Below are 19,233 nucleotides of genomic sequence, written 5' to 3'. Positions count from 1 at the left end.
CGCGGGGTGGAGCCAATAAAGGGCCAAGCGGTTCCGGGACGCACCCGTCCTGAGAACTGATTGGGGCGGACATGCAATTCAAATTGATGGGTGTTTTTTCTGGGCAGCGGCCCCGGGGCAGAAGAGCAGGGAGTTAGAACAGTGTCTAACATGGAACTGACCTAGTTTCGGGTGTCGGGAGCCCTCCCCTGAGATACTGTTTATTTAGCAAATCCTTATCCGGTACTTCCTACTTTCCTAGTTGTAACTCTGTGGAGCCTCTGGGCAACCATTGTTGTCCCCTTTCCCGCAGATGAGGAAGGGGAGCACGAAGCTCCGCGGCAGCTCTGTGATGGACCCTAGAGGGCCTGGCCCCCTGTCCTTCAGACCCGCCGCCCCCCAAATGCCACCTCATACACCTGTATTTTCAACAGCCGACTGTGTTCGGGGCTCAACAGCGGGCAAGGCAGAGTCCCTGCCCCATAAGGGGATGGGGGGTGGCAGTGGGAACCCACAAGGATGCAAAAAAAAAAAAAAAACAGTTTCGGGCAGTGAAAACCAAGAAGACTAGATCAGGGTAATGAGACCATGATGGGAGGGCTCCACTTAAGGTGGGATGAGTGAGGGCGGGGTGGAGATCTGAGAAGATGACAGCCGTGCAGAGACGGGGAATGTGCTCCAGGAAGAGGGAAGGTCAAGTGCAAAGACCCTGAGGCTGGAGCTTGGTGCCTGGGGAACAGGAGGGGCCTCTTTGGTGGGTGTTTTTGAGGGGAGAAAGGTCTGAGTAACAGAGGGGCCACAATTTGGAGTTTCTTCTGTGTGGTGCTAATGAGTCTGAATTGGGAGTGACACAATGTGAGCTACATTTCAGGAAGTTCTCACTACTGTGCAGAGACTGGGCGGTAGGAGGGACAAGAGGTGAAGCCGAGGCCGGGAGACTAGCTGGGTGGCTCTGACAGTCGTCTGGCTGACGTAGGTTTATAAACCAGATGTACTAGCTCAGGCCGCTATAACAAAATACCACAGACCTGGAGGCTTAAACGAGAATTCATTTTCACACCGTTCTGGAGGCTGGAAGTCCAAGATCAGGGTGTTGTGTTGGCAGGGTTGGTTTCTGATAAGAACTCTTTCCTTGGTCTGCAGGTGGCCACCTTCTCACTGTGTCCTCACATGGCCTTTCCTCTGTGCATAAGCATTTCTCTTCCTATAAGGACACCTGTCATTTTGGATTGGGGCTGCACTCTTATGACTCCATGTAACCTTAGTTACTTCCACAAAGGCCCCATCTCCAGATACAGTCACTTTAGTGCTTCGGGTTTCAACATATGAATTTGGAGAGGACACAGTTCAGTCCATAAGACCAGGTAAGCACTGTGACAGAAACATTCAAGGAGAGCTGATAGGAAGTGGCTTTAGGGGAGGCCCTCTGAGGAAGGAGTTCTGCTCATCACTCAGGTCTCAGCTCAGACATCTTCTCTTGGAGAGGCCTTCCCTGACAGCCACCTAAAATTGCCGGTTAACTCAGCACCCTGTTTGGTCATCACTCCCTGGAATGACCTTGTTTAATCATTTGGGTGCTTATTTGTGGTCTTCCTCCGCCCCTCCTAGGACAGCAGAGACCCTTCCTGCTTTGTTCTCTATTCCCAGCCCCTAGAATAGTGCCTAGAACTCTGTAAACATTTCTCAAATGGATGTCCCTGTGAAACTTGGAGCTAAGATCTGCAGGATGAACAAGAGGTAATGAGCTGCAGGGGTGCGTGGAGAGAGAGGAAACATTTTAAGTCAGAAGATGCTGAAAGGCCAGATTGGCTGGATCACAGAGAGCTGGGTAGGGTCCCAGGGAGGTGAGACAGGAGATGAGCAAGGGCCAGGCCCTGAAGGCTACTGTAAAGCTACGTGAAGCTGGACATCATTCTGCCAGTACAAGGAAAAACTCTATGGGACTGTATAAGTTTCCTATGGCTGCTGTAACAAATCACTACATACTTAGTGGCTTAAGACAACACATATTTATTATCTTACCTTTCTGGAGGTCTGACATCTGAAATGGTTCTCACTGGGCTAAAGTCAAGGTATGGGCAGGGCTGGTTCCTTCTGGAAGCTCTAGGAAAGACTATTCTCTTGTCTTTCCCAGCTTCTAGGGGCTGCCTGCCTTCCTTGGCTCATGGTCCTTCCATCATCTTCAAAGCCAGAAACGACTGGTCAAGCCTGTCTCAGGCTGCATCTCTCCAACTCAGCTTCTGATGTCACATCTCCTCTGACGCTCCCTCTTTCTTCTTTCCGTTATAAGTACCCTTGTGATTATACTGAGCCCATCCAAATAATCCAGGATGATCTCCATATGTATATATGGAAGAGTTCTTATGAACAGAACATATGTATTCTAAAGAAGAGAAGGCAAACAAGGCCTGTTCTGTTTAGATAGGTTTTGTTTTTGCTAAGGTACGTTGAATTAGTTTGTGATCCCATTCTTCTGACTCACCTTGGATTCTCTACTCCTCTGTAGGTTGTTCTGTCAATTCTCAACTGTTTAAGGAGTCAACATATAAGTCTGTCTTTTGTTGCCTTGGTTTTCCTTTCAGCTGGGCACCAAATTAGGAATCTTAGTTTAAGAACCTCATCTCCTAGCACTCATCTGGAAATATGGGAGTGAGTCCTTGGGCCATGGACATCTCTGGACAGCAGCTCTTGTTACTATCCAGGCAGTAACAGCAGTGGTAGTTCTGTGTCATGTATAAAGTTCCCCAAGATTCTCAGCTGAAGCTGGCATGCACACTTGACAAAAGTGGTTTTTGTTTTATACATTCACATCCTAAGTCCCCACCAAAGGAAAAACAAAGTGTTTATATCATTATAAACACCATTCTCTCTCATCCAAGCTCCTCCAAATAAACATAAAGTGAATGTTCTAGAATGAATGTTTGTGTCCCCTCTCCCAAATCCATATATTAGAAATCCTAACCCCCAATGTGATGATATTAGGAGATGGGCCTTTGGGAGGTGATTAGGTCTTGAGGGTGGAGCCCTTATAAATGAGATTAGTGCCCTTATAAAAGAGGCACAAAGGAGATGATTTCTCTCCCCATCATGTGAGGACACAAAGAGAAGACAGCCTCCTGCAAGCCAGGAAGAGGGTCTCACCAGACATCAGATCAGCTGGCACCTTGATCTTAGACTTCCCAGCTGTCATATCTGTGAGAAATAAATGTCTCTTGTTTAAGCCACCCAGTCTATGGTATTTTGTGAGAGCAGCACGTACGAACTAAGACAGTGAACATCTAAGATACAAGCATCTGGTCAGTATGGGGTAGCACAGTGGTGGAAGGAGAGGGACTTTGGAGTTTGGGAAACAAGGGCTAAATCCCAACTTGCTCCTTACCCATCTGGACGGCCCTGGGCCAGTTTCTTACATCTCTGTCTTGAGCTCATCATCTTTCTTTTCTTTTCTTTCTTTTTTTTTTGGCTGTGTTAGGTCTTTGTTGCTGCACGCGGACTTTCTCTACTTGCGGCGAGCGGGGGCTACTCTTCCTTGTGGTGCGCGGGCTTCTCATTCCGTGGCTTCTCTCGTTGTGGAGCACGGGCTCTAGGGCGTGTGGGCTTCAGTAGTTGTGGCACACAGGCTTAGTTGCTCCGCAGCATGTGGGATCTTCCCAGACCAGGGATTGAGCCCGTGTCCCATCCCCTGCATTGGCAGGCATATTCTTAACCACTGCTCCACCAGGGAAGTCCCTACATCATCTGGGCAGGGTGCACTTGCACCCCACCCCACGCCCAGACACTGTGAGGTATGCTCCGCAGTACCCCTGGGAACTACTGCATTTGGAGAAACTATTCTTGAGGGGCGTGACAGAAGGGTGAGAGATCTCTTAGGTATCCTGAGGTGGCAAAATGCTTGAGAGTCACTGGCTTAAAAATGGAACCTCAGAGATATACCCACAACTTGAGGCCACTATCATGGTATTATCTACGGAAATGGATTGACCACAGGGCCAACCTCAAATAAGAATGAAAATAAAAACGATCCATTTTCAAATATTACACACCTGTACCAGAAAAGGAAAACCTTCCATTTTATAGCAACTCAGAACACGAAAGGCATGTGTTAAAATATTTGCCAAATGACCCCATGATACTGTGACAAGCCACATGTACTGAATTTTGTCAGCACTCATATGGAAATCTGTTCTGGAACCTACATGTGCAGCATAAAAAAATTTTTATATTATTACATTCCTTCTTGAATAAGCAAGTAAATTGATTAATCACTGCGAATCACCTGGGCTATATTTCTTCCACATTCTGCTTTGATGAAATGCTGAAGTATAAGAAAGATACAAAAAGTATTGACTGGATTCTTTTATTTGGCTTTTTAGGGGGTATATGGATTAGGCATTTGCTTCCTCTCCACTTTCTCTTGGTATTTACCTTGTGTTCTTCAGCCTTGAAGATGGCTTGCTAAAACCCCTGCCCACGGGCTGGTTGCATGGACATCAACTTACATGTGTAACTAACTGCAAGCGGGCTCCTAAACACTGTATAAGGCAGGAGAGCCCTAATTATCCAAGGGGGAAAAAAAAGGAGCATATACATAAATAATCGGGGGAATAATGAGATAGACTTTGTGTTTTACTTGTCAGCACTTTTTCCAGGAATTCTTTGGAGCTCCCCTCCCCCCCATACGAAGTTTAGTGCCACAGTGTATAGCACAGTTGCTTGCTTTTATTTGAGGAGACACATTTGACATTCAGAAAAAGAGTTGATCCAACTTCTAGGAGCTTCTGGGGACAGAGGATCATGAGAAATCAGGAGTGCTGCCTTCCCAGTAGGAATTCTTTCCAATTCTTTCGCCAACTTCTTTCTGCCCCAAGTTGGGAATACAGGAGTCCCTTTTCCATGCATTCTGTCTTCCAGTCCTTACCTGTTCCCAGCTGGCTTTTCCTTCCCCATCCTCTGATTAATCTTGCCCATGATTTCTACTGCCTCCAACCTCTGGGACTCAAGCCACCTGGAACTGGTCCTTCTGGAATGGTGGATGGGATCCAGGGAGCTCCGTTCATCTGTTCAACAAATATAAGTGCCAGCTACATTCAGGGCACTTTGCTGAATTCCAAAACCTACAAGTCACGCTTCCTACACTCAAGATACTGAAAATTAAATTTGCTGTTTGATCCCCCAAGTGGTGGACTTGGGAAATAGAAAATTAGAACAGGAAAGCACAGGGACCCCTATGAGGAACCAGAAACACAGGCTAAGGGAACCTGATCTGTAGGATGTAGGGTCCAAGATCTTTGTCCTTTAACATGTGAGATCCTCAGGACATGTGTAAATGAGGAGAATTAACATGAAATCAGAAGAAAACTTACCACCGATGCTGCAGTTTAAAAGGTACTTTCTGCCTCAATTAAAGGAAACTGCTGTCAGGCTCCTTTAATCCAACTAATCTACAATAGAGTGTTTTTTAAAAAACATGTTGAAGGATCTAATTTTACTCAGTCTTTTATAGCCTTTGGCAGGGTGCCAAGACTTATTAGGAAATTGCAGAAAACATAAATATAAAAAATGTACAAGTTCTCCCTTGAATAACCACACGAATGTTTCCAAAAACATGTCCAAAGCCATTTTTCCCTTCTGTGAAGTTGTTATAAAATGTACTTAGCACAGACCTACATCTGCTGCTCTAGACTGATTTATAGCAAAAATTTAAATGAATGTATTTTAAAGACATTTGCAAAAAGGAATAAATGTGAATAAATTCTAAATCTGAATCATGGTCATCTGGTTGTGCTGTAAATTTTAAATATCAAAACAAAACAAGGGCTTCCCTGGTGGCGCAGTGGTTGAGAGTCTGCCTGCCGATGCAGGGGACACGGGTTCGTGCCCCGGTCTGGGAAGATCCCACATGCCGTGGAGCGGCTGGGCCCGTGAGCCATGGCCGCTGAGCCTGCGTGTCCGGAGCCTGTGCTCCGCGACGGGAGAGGCCACAACAATGAGAGGCTCGCGTACCGCCAAAAAAAAAAAAACCTGAGCCAGCTCTTCTCCCTAACATTCAGCATCCATCCTTCAGGCATGATATTTAAGGCATGTGTCTTCATTAGGAGAGATGTTTCTAGGAGCATGCGTGTGTGTGTATGTTGCAACCAAAATAATTCATATAGGGACTTCCCTGGCGGTCCAGTGGCTAAGGCTCCACGCTCCCAATGCAGGGGGCACGAGTTTGATCCCTGGTCGGGAAACTAAGATCCTGCATTGCTGCACCATGTGGCCAAATAAATAAATTAATTAATTATATTCCTATGGAAATACAAAAAAAATCTTTCATGTATTTCACACAAATTTATTATAGGATAGACTTAAATCTCTTGTTTCTTTTCTAGAATAAACATATCTAATGAGGTTGGTTTTTTTTTTTTTTTTTGGCTGCATTGGGTCTTCGTTGCTGCACACAGGCTTCTTATTGCGGTGGCTTCTCTTGTTGTGGAGCATGGGCTCTAGGTGCACAGGCTTCAGTAGTTGTGGCACACAGGCTTAGCTGCTCCACGGCATGAGGGATCTTCCCAGACCAGGGCTTGAACCCGTAGCTTCCTAAGTTGGCAGGCGGATTCTTAACCACTGCGCCACCAGGGAAGTGCAACATATCTAACTAGGTTTTAAACATTATTGGGTTCAACGTAACTTTGTAAGAGCTTTCTTTGATTCTCAATTCAAATGTTAATTTTCTTCACCTCATCTACAGTATGCACAAAGTCTGTCTTGCTTTTCTTCAGCTTTGATCAGGGGAATTGGTTTCAAGTCTGCTAGTTTATCCCTAGTGAACATTAGAGTAGTGTGGCACCTTTCTTTTTGGGAGGACATCAAATTCTAGCAAAGAAGTCCCTCTAATCAAGGGGACCCAAAATCTTAGTGATTCAGTTACCTTTTGGGTGGCGAGTTCCTTCTCCAGCACAATATTTTACTGGTATTTTCTTTCTTTCTTCCTTTCTTTCTTTCTTCCTTCCTTCCTTTCTTTCTTGCCGAGCCATGCGGCTTGCGGGATGTTAGTTCCCAGACCAGGGATTGAACCCGGGCCCCCGGCAGTGGAAGCTTGGAGTTCTAACCACTGGACCGCTGGGAAATTCCTTACTGGTGTTTTCTTTAAAGAAGTTCATGAATGGGTATGTCAAGAATTTTTTAGTAGTAATGATCTTTAACTAGTGAATCCTGCTTACCCTAGATTAAGGCAGAAAACAAATTTATAAGCACGTGTAATTTAATCATCCAGGTAAAGCCAGCTTCGATGTCAAGAAAACCCAGTCTTTCTCCATCTGTCAACTCTGCTTTTCATTCTCAGGCAGGTCCTCCGCTTGTGGGGGCGTTCCAGGCTTATGGGGCATCTTCTCAGCAACCGCCACAAGTCCCGCAAATATCCAAGGCCTGACTCTCACTGGCCGGAACTGGGTCATATGACCATCTGGAATCAATCACTGAGACCAGGGGGATGTTACACAATTGTGTTGTTATACACTTACATTGTATACAATTGTGTTAGACAGTGATGACTTGGGCTTCAACTATATACTCACCCCTGGAACTGGGGATGGTGTCAACCCCACCAAGAAACGGAGAAGGATAGTTCCTCCAAGGAAGAGTGCTGATACCTAAAGAAGGTTATGAGTGGATAGTACCTATGTCCAAAACAGGGACTCTATTTCTAGTAAGATAATAAACTGATATAGGTCTTCTTCTGTTCCAATTCTCTACTCTCCTAGGCAATCTCATTCACAGCTCTGGCTTCCACTGTCATTTATGTGCTGATGGCTTTTCCATCTACATCTCTAGCCCAGATCAGTCCTCTGAACCCATACCCAAAATATAGTCCAACTGCCTACTTAGTATCTCTTCTTGGATATCTCAGAAGCATTTCCAACACAGCATCTCAGAAGCTGAACTCGTGGCCTCCTTCTCCCCATGTGACACTTTCTCAGGGACACCTTCCCTAACTTTCCCAGATAGATCAAATCTGCTGAGCAGAGGCATTCAGCGTATCATGTACCTCCCTCCGCTTGTAACTAGATACAAGTGCAAGGTTACATTTGTTTGTATATTGTCTGATTCATGTCTGTCTCCCTCACTAGACTGTAAGCCGCATAAGGGTAGGGACTGTATCTTTTTTCCTCAACATCATATCCCATAGAGACTGGAACACAGATATTCAGTAAATATTTAATTGACTACGTTAGTATTTATTGATGTATAGCTATTTACTGAGAAACATGTCCCACTGCTACATAAATACTCTCTAAAAAAGACAGTTTGCTAGTAAGAAATTAATCCAAAGTACAGCAGATCAGATGGGTGGTGGTAGATAGAAAGACATTGGTTATGAATACATGCTCCTAGACACCCACTGCTCTGAAACACAGAGATCCTAAGGGGAATTTAAAAGGCCACCTTGAGGGACTTTCCTGGTGGTCTGGTGGTTAAGACGCTGCAGTTCCACTGCAGGAGGTGCAGGTTCAATCCCTGGTCAGGGGAATAAGATCCCTCATGCCACGCGGCCAAAAAAAAATAAAAATTAATGTAAAAGGTCACCTTGAAACATTTCCATGAGCATGAAGGCTCTTGGAAGACATGCAAGTCAAAAAGGATACAGGCAACATTTTATATATATATTTTTAAATTTCATATGTATACACTTATATATTCTAATATTTTCTATTTCTATTCAATATTAAAGTATATTTATTCAGTTCTACATTTGGGTTCCTTTATAGTTTTTATTTTCTTTTGCAGTACCCGGGCCTCTCACTGTTGTGGCCTCTTCCGTTGCGGAGCACAGGCTCTGGACGCGGAAGCTCAGTGGCCATGGCTCACGGGCCCAGCCGCTCCGCGGCATGTGGGATCTTCCCCGATCGGGGAACGAACCTGTGTCCCCTGCATCTCAACCACTGCGCCACCAGGGAAGCCCTACATTTGGGTTCCTTTAAAGTGTATATGGCATTAATATTTTTCTCTAAGGTTTTATATAGAGTTTTTGTTACAATTAAAAGGCTATAACTTTTCATTAAGTTTTCTAAGCTATTAAAAAAATTTTATTGAATGATTCTTTAAATTCTATAATGCTTTATAATTTTCAAAAGTTTCACACACACGATTTCATATAATCCCATAATAACCCTTTATCTCCCCACTCCTATATTGCCCCTCCCCACTTCCCTCTCCCCACTCGTTTTTTTTTTTTTTTTTTCTGTACGCGGGCCTCTCACCATTGTGGCCTCTCCCATTGCGGAGCACAGGCTCCGGACACGCAGGCTCAGCGGCCATGGCTCACGGGCCCAGCCGCTCCGCGGCATGTGGGATCTTCCCAGACGGGGGGACGAACCCGTGTCCCCTTCATCGGCAGGCAGACTCTCAACCACTGCGCCACCAGGGAAACCCTCTCTGCTTGTCTGTTCTCTGTTTCTGTGAGTCTACTTCTTTTTTGTTTTATTCACTAGTTAGTTGTATTTTTTAGATTCCACATATAAGTGATATCATAAAGTATTTGTCTTTCTCTGTCTGACTTATTTCACTTAGTATAATGTCCTCCAAGTTCATCCATGTGGCTGCAAATGGCAAAATTACATTCTTTTGTACAGCTAAGTAGTATTCCATTGTATATGTATATACCACATCTTCTTTATCCATTCATCTGTTGATGGCCACTTATGTTGCTTCCATACCTTGACAATTGTAAATAACCCTACTATGAGTTAGGGTGCATATATCTTTTTGAATTAGTATTTTGTAACATTTTATACTTAGTTATGAAAATCAAGCAATTATTAAATAACATTCTATCCATCGTGACTGAGATGTCCCTGTGATAGAAGTCATCCTGCCAGGAGGAAATAAAGCACAGACTGATAAGATCAGAGAAAAGGTCAGGCAACAAAATGCAAAGACAAGGAAGGAAAAGTCAACAATAAGAAGTGATCAGCCAGGGAGCAAACTGGGAGCAAACTGTCCTTCGAAGAAGCCAATTCTGTGACAAAGTTCAACATGTTTAAGAAACAAAAGTAGCAGTTCTGGTGGAAATTTTTGTGTTATGTGCTTTTTACCAAAAAAAATTTTTTTTAAAGTAGAAGCTCTGGAAATTATTTACTTCATAAAAGCAATTAAGTAAATTCCTAAAAGGCTGTGAAGTAAAATAGCTTTTTAAAAGTGAGGAACTGGGCTTCCCTGGTGGCGCAGTGGTTGAGAGTCCGCTTGCCGATGCAGGGGACACGGGTTCGTGCCCCGGTCCGGGAGGATCCCACATGCCGCGGAGCGGCTGCGCCTGTGAGCCATGGCCGCTGAGCCTGCATGTCCGGAGCCTGTGCTCCGCAACGGGAGGGGCCGCGGCAGTGAGAGGCCCGCGTACTGAAAAAAAAAAAAAAAAAAAAAAAGTGAGAAACTGTTAATTGTATAGATAAAAGCCATTCATATACTAAAAATCCATTTTGGAAGGCAAAAGACCCCAGAGGAATACTAGAATATTATAGGTCAAATGCAAAAGTTAAGAGAAAGGATATGGGAAAAGTGAACAGCATTCACGAACTGCAGGAAGAAAATAAGGTGGATCTAAACAACCACAATATCAAGAGATTAAAAAGTAAAAGTGCTAGGGGAAAAAAAGTAAAATGTTTCCCCATTAAACCCTGAAAGCTTTACTACAGAATATTCTAAGAACATCCTGGTAACATTTGAAACTACCTGCTTTTAGGCATTTCAGCAACTCCAATCTAAAGAGAGAAGGTGACACCAGTAATCTTCTTGGAATTCAGTAATTATTAAATGATCATAGAGAGGACTTCCCTGGTGGCCCAGTGGTTAAGACTTCGCCTTCCAATGCAGGGGGTGCGGATTTGATCCCTGGTTGGGGAACTAAGATCCCACATGCCTCACAGCCAAAAAGCCAAAACATAAAACAGAAGCAATAGTGTAACAAATTCAATAAAGACTTTAAAAATGGTCCACATCAAAAAAAATCTTTAAATGATCATAGAATATATCATTTTATTTAAAAAATCAACAGGTTAGTTTAAACCATTATTGATGTTTCGGTCTAAGTTTCTAAAACGAGCTATCACTAAACTTTTTTTTGCAAGATCAGAGCAAAATTTGACATATAATAAACATGGAATATAATTTACATATTTTATGTGTATACACATATATGTGCAAACATATTTTGTGGGTATAATTAAGCATTGTGCATGAACCATCAACTTGTAATATTTAATTGAATCCAGGTTAACATTATAATTCTGATTTAGTGAGCTCCAAATTAGGACTTTTTTTGGCTGAGTTGGGTCTCCGTTGCTGCTCATGGGCTTTCTCTAGTTGCGGCAAGCAGGGGCTACTCTTCGTTGTGGTGCACAGGCTTCTCATGGCAGTGGCTTCTCTTGTTGCAGAGCATGGGCTCTAGGCACACAGGCTTCAGTAGTTGTGGCACACGAGCTCAGTAGTTGTGGCTCATGGGCCCTAGGGTGCAGGCTCAGTAGTTGTGGTGCACGGGCTTAGTTGCTCCGCGGCATGTGGAGTCTTCCTGGACCAGGGCTCAAACCCGTGTCCCCTGCATTGGCAGGCAGACTCTTAACCACTGTGCCACCAGGGAAATCCCAGGACGGTTTTATTGTATTAGCAGCAGGTGGTATTTTCCAGGCCTCCATTTATTTTCTTTGGTCCCTTCTAGATTTTTACTACCCAAAGTGTAGTCGGTGGACCAGCAACATTGACACTTTGAGCTTGTTAGGAATCTAATTCAGTACACCTGGGGTAGGGCCTGAGGTTTTTGGACATCTTACAAATTCTTAGGCCATGCCAGCACTACTGGTCCATGGACCACACTTTTGAGAAGTGAAATTCCTCTAGAGACTGCCCCATTTGCTTTCTTTAAACTCTATTCCTTTTCTTAGGGGTTGCTGTGTTTTCACCTAAAAAAAAGAGTGGGATATTGGGATTTCCCAGTGCTCCCAGTCAGAAAAAACTATGTTTGAATATGGCAGTTTTATATTCTTTATTCTTTAAGTGGCCAGTTGGATGAAGGTGGTCAAAAGGTACAAATGTCAAGTCATTGTATAATAAGTACCAGAGACTTAATGTACAACATGATAAATATAATTAACACTGCTGTATGTTATATTGGAAAGAAAGTAAATCCTAAGATTTCTCACCACTGAGGAAAAACTTTTTTCTATGTCTTTAATTTTGTATGTATATGAGGTGATGGATGCTCACTAAACTTATTATGATAAGTGTTTAATGAGGTATGTAAGCCAAATCATTACACTGTAACATTAAAGTTATACAGTACTGTATGCCAATTATATCTCAATAAAAGGAAAAACAAAAAAAAGAAATTGTAAACTCCCCCCACACACACACAAAATAAAAGCAAGTCTTTTTCTTCCTTATTTCAGAGGGCTATGGCAGACCACTAGTGACACCCTGTGGCCAATTCTTATAATTACAGTAGCATTTCGGGAGTTTCTTTCCAATGTAAAATTAGACAACCTGAACTTGGGTTTTTAAATGTCAATAGTCTGTGTTTTAATATCACTTAATTTTTTAACTTATTACTTTGAAATAATTATAGATTCAAAGGAGGTTGCTAAGAAATGTATAGGGAAGTCCCGTGTGCTCTTCCCCAGCCTCTCCCAGGGTTAGTGTGTTATACTATCAAAACCGAGACAGACACTGACCGGATTTCACCAGTTATACATGAACTCATTTGTGACAATAGCAATTGACATGTCAAGGAAACCACAACAGACCTATAAGATTATTTTATTTTGGTGCTTAAATAATATTAAATGCAATGACCAACTGGAAATCCTACTTTAGCATTGTAACAACATAAAAAGAATTTTGTATTCTAAAACTCACAATTTTATTGAGTCAAATATTGCAAAAAATGCGATATAGTGAAATAAGCACTGGGCTGAGAACCAGAAAGCTCAGGTTTGACTTTTTGACTGAAGAGAGCTGAAAAACCTTGGGCAGAGTGTGTAATCTCCCTGCATCTCCTATCTCAATACAAAGCTTTTACTTTGTTGGTTTCAGGACTTGTTTCTGTGAGGTTTCTTGAGAAAGAGTATATGTCAAGCCAATGTTTCTGACCTTGCATGTCTGAAAACATCTCTCGTCTAACCTCACATTTGATTGATAATTTTGCTGGGTATAGCTTTTTGAGGTAGGAATTTATTTTCTGTTGGAAATTGGAAGGCATCCCGCATTGTTTTTGTTCTTTCCTAGTTCCATTTTTTTCTTCTTGTTTGGGTGGCTCGTTCATAGTAGGGCTTTCTTCAGATGTCTGTAATTCTTTGCTTCCTGTATTAAGAATAAAGCATCGAAGAGCCAATCAGGAGCTCTGCGAACAGCCTTGTCAACTGGTGAACTTTACAGAAGAAGCATAAAGAGGCCAACCAACTTTTCACTGAGTGAGCCTAGGTCTTTTCTTTTTAAGGTGGTAAGTTTCCTGAGAAAGGAATCTCCCAATCTCCCATGAGAAGTTAGGGGGTGGTAAGAAGGATGGACAAGAAGCCTGATGCCCAGTTGACGTGGGTGACCTTGATTTTAGATCAATACGAGTCAGTTAAAGCATAATGTTTAGCTGCCTCAGTACAGACACCTAAGAAATAAATTCTTATATTGACCAAGTTTCATATATTTTAGGAAACAAGTGGAGCAGGAGAGATAAGCAGAGTTGGAGGGTATTTGAAAGGGAGCGATGATGGTGGGATATGGGGTCTCAGTTAGATGAGGGGGGACATGAAGACACTAGAAGATTCATGGAAAGTGAGAAAATTGGGAGTTTTTGAGTTGGAGGTCTCATGAGAAAAGAATTTCAACAGTGGGAACAATAGTACAAAGGACCTAAGATATTGGAATGACTAAAAGTGAGAATTCAGGGCACTGTGTTATGGGTGATAAGGTCTGGACAAGCCAAAAGGTCATTGGATAGAGAGAGAGCCAAAAACCAAGCCATGGGACTTCCATGGTGGCTCAGTGGTTAAGAATCCGCCGGCCAATGCAGGGGACACGGGTTCGAGCCCTGGTCCGGGGAGATCCCACATGCCGCGGAGCAGCTGAGCCCATGGGCTACAACTACTGAAGCCTGCGCACCTAGAGCCCAAGATTGGCAACAAGAGAAGCCACCGTAGTGAGAAGCCCGCGCACCGTGAGGAAGAGTAGCCCCCGCTCACTGCAACTAGAGAAAGCCCACGTGCAGCAACGAAGGCCCAACACAGCCAATAAATAAATAAATATTTTTTAAAAAAGCAAAAAAAACAAAAGAAAAAGGTATACATATTCTTTGGAGGTGCAGTCCTTAAAAGTTTTCTCTGCATGTTTAATAACAAATTTATAATATGTTTTTCTCAGTCCATTGGAGCTGCTATAACAAAATACCACAGAAAAGGCTTATAAACAGCAGAAATATAGTGATCACAGTCTAGGGGCTGCAACACTGAGATCAGGGTGCTAACATACACTGGTGAGAACCTTCTCCTGGGTTACAGATTTTTCCTTTTATCACCACTTTGGGGAAGGGGTGAGGGAGGCCTGTGGGATTTTTTTTTTAATAAATTTATTTATTTATTTATTTATTTGTGGCTGCGTTGGGTCTTCGTTGCTGTGCACAGGCTTTCTCTAGTTGCGGTGAGCGGGGGCTACACTTCATTGCGGTGCGCAGGCTTCTCATTGCAGTGGCTCCTCTTGTTGCAGAGCACGGGCTCTAGGTGTGCGGGCTTCAGTAGTTGTGGCATGCAGCCTCAGTAGTTGTGATGCACGGGTTTAGCTGCTTTGCTGCATATGGGATCTTCCCAGACCAGGGCTGGAACCCGTGTCCCCTGCATTGGCAGGCAGATTCTTAACCACTGCGCCACCAGGGAAGTCCCTGTGGGATCTTTTCTAAGAGCATTAATCCCACTCATTAGATCTCAGTCGTTATGACCTAATCACCTACCAAAAGCCCCACCTCCTAATACTATCACCTTGGGGGGCGAGTAGGATTTCAACATATGAATTTGGGGGAGACACATTCAGACCATAGCAATGTTGTTTTGATCACATGTATACTAATCGTAATTGTAAACTAGTTCAGAAAAAGTTTTACTGTTAGAACGTCATGGTCGGGACTTCCCTGGTGGCACAGTGGTTGGGAATCCGTCTGCCAATGCAGGGGACACGGGTTCGAGCCCTGGTCCAGGAGGATCCCACATGCTGCGGAGCAACTAGGCCCGTGCGCCACAACTACTGAGCCTGCGCTCTAGAGCCCGTGAGCCACAACTACTGGGCCCACGTGCCACGGTTGCTGGGGCCCGTGTGCCTAGAGCCCGTGCTCCGCAACAAAAGAGGCCACTGCAGGGAGAAGCCCACGCACCACAATGAAGAGTAGCCCCCCGCTCGCCGCAACTAGAGAAAGCCCGCATGCAGCAACAAAGACCCAACGCAGCCAAAAATAAATAAAAATTTCATAAAATACTATAAAAAATTAAAAAAAAAAAAAAGAACGTCATGGTCAGAAGAATTTGCCTTAAATCCAAGTTTATCTATACGGATATACCTTTGTTGTAGGGAACAATGATATGGGTGATCAAAAAGGACTTGAAAGAATAACATTAAGATACATTTCAGGAGAGATTGAATGGCATGGAAGAACAGATTAAAGAAAAGGAAATGAAGAAAAACTTCAGACTGTTAAAGAAGAATTTGTTTATGTGTATTTCAAATGCATGATGGTGGTGAAGATTCAAATTTATATATACATTTAAAAGTAGTATTAAGGGGACTTCTCTGGTGGTCCAGTGGTTTAGAATCTGCCTTCCAATGCAGGGGACGTGGGTTTGATCCCTGGTCGGGGAACTAAGATCCCACATGCTGCACCCACGCCACAACTAGAGAGCCTGTGTGCTGCAACTACGGAGCCCATAGTTGCAGCTAGAGAGAAGCTCAAGCACCGCAACGAAAGATCCCACATGCCGTGATGAAGATCCCACGTGCTGCAACTAAGACCTGATGCAGCCAAATAAATAAGTATTTTTAAAAGGGTTAAAGTGGTAAATAAAATAAATAAATAAATAAAAAGAGTATTGAAATGGAGCAGGACCCTGTGGTCCTTCCCTCCCATATCCTCAGCCTGCCTTTTGTCTGTGGAAAACTTTAGACAAAGAATAAGTTTAATCAGAGAGGTGAGAAAATGCAGAAACAAAGGAAAATAGTCCAACAAGACTAAATAATAATAGTTTAGTCATTAAGCAAAGTCAAGGAACTTTAGTTCCTCTTCGAGGGCTATAGATAATATTCTGAGCCTTATCCTGCGAGCTGTCTTATAGATACTGAAACCTCCACCAGATGGAAGAAGTTAATTACATGATGACCAGACTGTAGCCATGACATAAGCTGCCACAGTTCCAAGAACTGGCCTCAAGAAATGGGAACAAACCGACTCGGGGAACTGAAGGTTAACTGTATCTAAAACCATCAATATGGTGCTGGTCAGACCACCAATGACCAATTTCAAGATGACTGTCAGAGCTGACTGTGCTCTTTCTGCATGTAGCCCTCTCCCTCTGCCTATAAAAGCTCTTGCCCCATGACTGTTGGGGGGAGGGGGGAGCTGGCCTTTGGACAGGTTGCCCACATCCAAAATAAAGCAAGCTTTCCTTTCCACCAACCTTGCCTCTTTATTGGCTTTTAAGCAGCGAGCAGCCGGACCCGACTTTCAGTTACAGTATAACAGTTATTTTGAAGGGTCAGCATTTACAAAATTCCAGAGAGTGCATTCTTTGTGACTACTTAACGTGATGGAAACCTTTAGAAGTGCAACTTAATGTACAAGTAACTATGGAGTTGTCTCCAAAAATATTATGATGCATGAGATCAAAGAAATTGAAGGGCTCCAACACGAGGAGAATATAAGTGAAAACTGCCTTGCTTCGTAGCTTACCTTTAGAGCAAATGCTTTGGTTGCTTCTCCATTTCTTACATTCTTTGCTGTTAGCAGATTCTCTGTTTTAGAATCAGCATCTCCATTCTTCTTTGAGAATTTGTCATAAGAAATTGCTAGGGAATTTTGTCAAACGCATTTTCAGCACTTGTTGGTAAATGTAACTCTCTGCTTTCCTTTATTAATATGATGAAGTTTATCAATTTTCCTCATTTAGACCTATCCTTGTGTTCTTGAAATAAATACACATGGCCGTCTTTGTTAAATGGTACAAGTAATTTTATTAATCAAGGTGGTCTTCAGTTTTTGTAGGAGAATGCCCTTCTTCACAGGAGAGGCAGGTTCAAGCATTTAGGCATGCAATTCGTAAAGTCTGCCACTGATTCTCAAGTGATTCGGCAAACCATAATAATAGCAATAATAATAATAATAGCAACAAATGATGTGAACATGTACCAAAGTTACAACAAAATGTTAATTTGTTGATATTAAGGAGGGTAGATGGGTGTTCATTGTGTTTTAACATTTTACACACTTGGAAATTGAGATTAAATATTTTTAAAAGGTAAGATTTTATTTGCTCACTATGTTAGGAACTTTACAATGTAGGTTTTTGAGTTAGACTATGCCCCAGTTTCATCATGAAGATTTTTATGGGTGCTGGGGCTGAGGTAACATTACATTTGGAAAAAGGTGCCTTTGGAAAACTTCTAGAGCGCAAAGCAATAGGCGCTCGGGTTCTTTAGGTGGAGGTGTGAATACATTTCTCATATCTTCTAGCGTGATTTATATGTCTGCTGCAACTTTCTGTTGCTTCTTGAATCCATTTTGGTAACTTTTCAAGGAAACCATCCCTTTAACCTAAATTATCAGGTATTTTGATATGAAGTTGTACATTACCTTTTTTTATAATTCTTTTTACCTGACTATATTTCTTGTATTGTTCACCAAATACTTTTTTTTTTATTGTTTTGACAGAGTTGATCTATTTGTCACCATTTACAAGAGCAAGCTTTTAGTTTTACCCATCAGGCGTGGTATTGTACTTGATTTTGAATTTAATCTAGGCTTTTAAATTTCCTCCTTTATTTCCATTGATTTTATTTATTCTAGTTTCTTAGGCTGAATGCATATTTTCAGTCTTGCTAAGTAAGGAAAGCACTTATGCTTTACTCAAAAACTGAAATAGAGATGCCTTAAAAGAAAAAAAAATCTCTTGGTGGGCATGACATCACAAAGTTATGGTAAGTGACCAATTAGGAGAATATATTTTACACACATAGAGGATAAAGAGTTAATATCCTTCATAAACAAAGAACATCAACAAATTAAGGAAAAAGAAAAACAGACAAAGGACATAACAGGGAACTCACATCTGAGGAACTGCAATGATCAATGAATCTAAAAACACATCCCTGACCTCATCTAGTAATGATAAAAAGAGCATCCTACAATGATTTCCAAGCACACCACACAGTTATACGCAAAAAATTGTAGGTTCCTTTACCTGGTATGAAACGCAGCTCTTGAACCACCAAAAAAGTCAAACTCCTTTCAAGATGAAACACCAAGCACAGCTCTTTGTGTTTCTTTTATAGGTGACAGCATCTTGATTGGATAATTGCAATAACACGGATTCTATGGAGAGAATCTATTCTTTTTCACCCATCTGCTTAGCTTTCTCCCAATTCATCCAATGATGTAAGATGCTGGGGGGGCTGAGTATGGTAACTCAGGTAAGGAGAGCCTGGTAACAAACCCTTGTTATATAGTGGTTAAGGATCATGTACTTGTGTGAAACACTAGGAAATCATAGGTTTGTTTTTCCCTGTCTGTTGATGGTGGCAGTTTCATTCGGCTTCACCTGATAATGGTTTGGTCAAGATGAGGGAAATCTCCTTCTCTTCTACCACCCACTTTATACCAGGGTTTCCCAATTGCCCTGAGCTTGAGAATCCCGGGACCCTTGTTGAAAGCACAATTCATCTGGTGCTCCATGGAGGACTCAGCAGCAGAACCAGGTGTGTGGACTTTCCACGGCACCGGGGCTTCTTAATATCAGCAAAGGTTGGGGAAACACTGCTTAAAATCGTTCACTTTATGCTTCTTTATTCACAGCTTCATGAATGTACAAATGAGGTACAAAAAGCAGCACATATTTAAAGTGTACAATTCATTGAATTTTGGCATGTATGAACCCATGAGAGCATCAGCTTAATTAAGATAAAATAAACATACCCATCACCCCGAGTTGGCTTGTGCTTCTTTGCAATTTGTACCTCCCTCCTTCCCACTCGCAGACAACC

Source organism: Neophocaena asiaeorientalis, unplaced genomic scaffold (genome assembly GCF_003031525.2).
Source record: "Neophocaena asiaeorientalis asiaeorientalis breed wild unplaced genomic scaffold, Neophocaena_asiaeorientalis_V1.1 scaffold91, whole genome shotgun sequence".
NCBI classification, from domain to species: Eukaryota; Metazoa; Chordata; class Mammalia; order Artiodactyla; family Phocoenidae; genus Neophocaena; species Neophocaena asiaeorientalis.
This window is presented reverse-complemented; position numbering follows the sequence as displayed.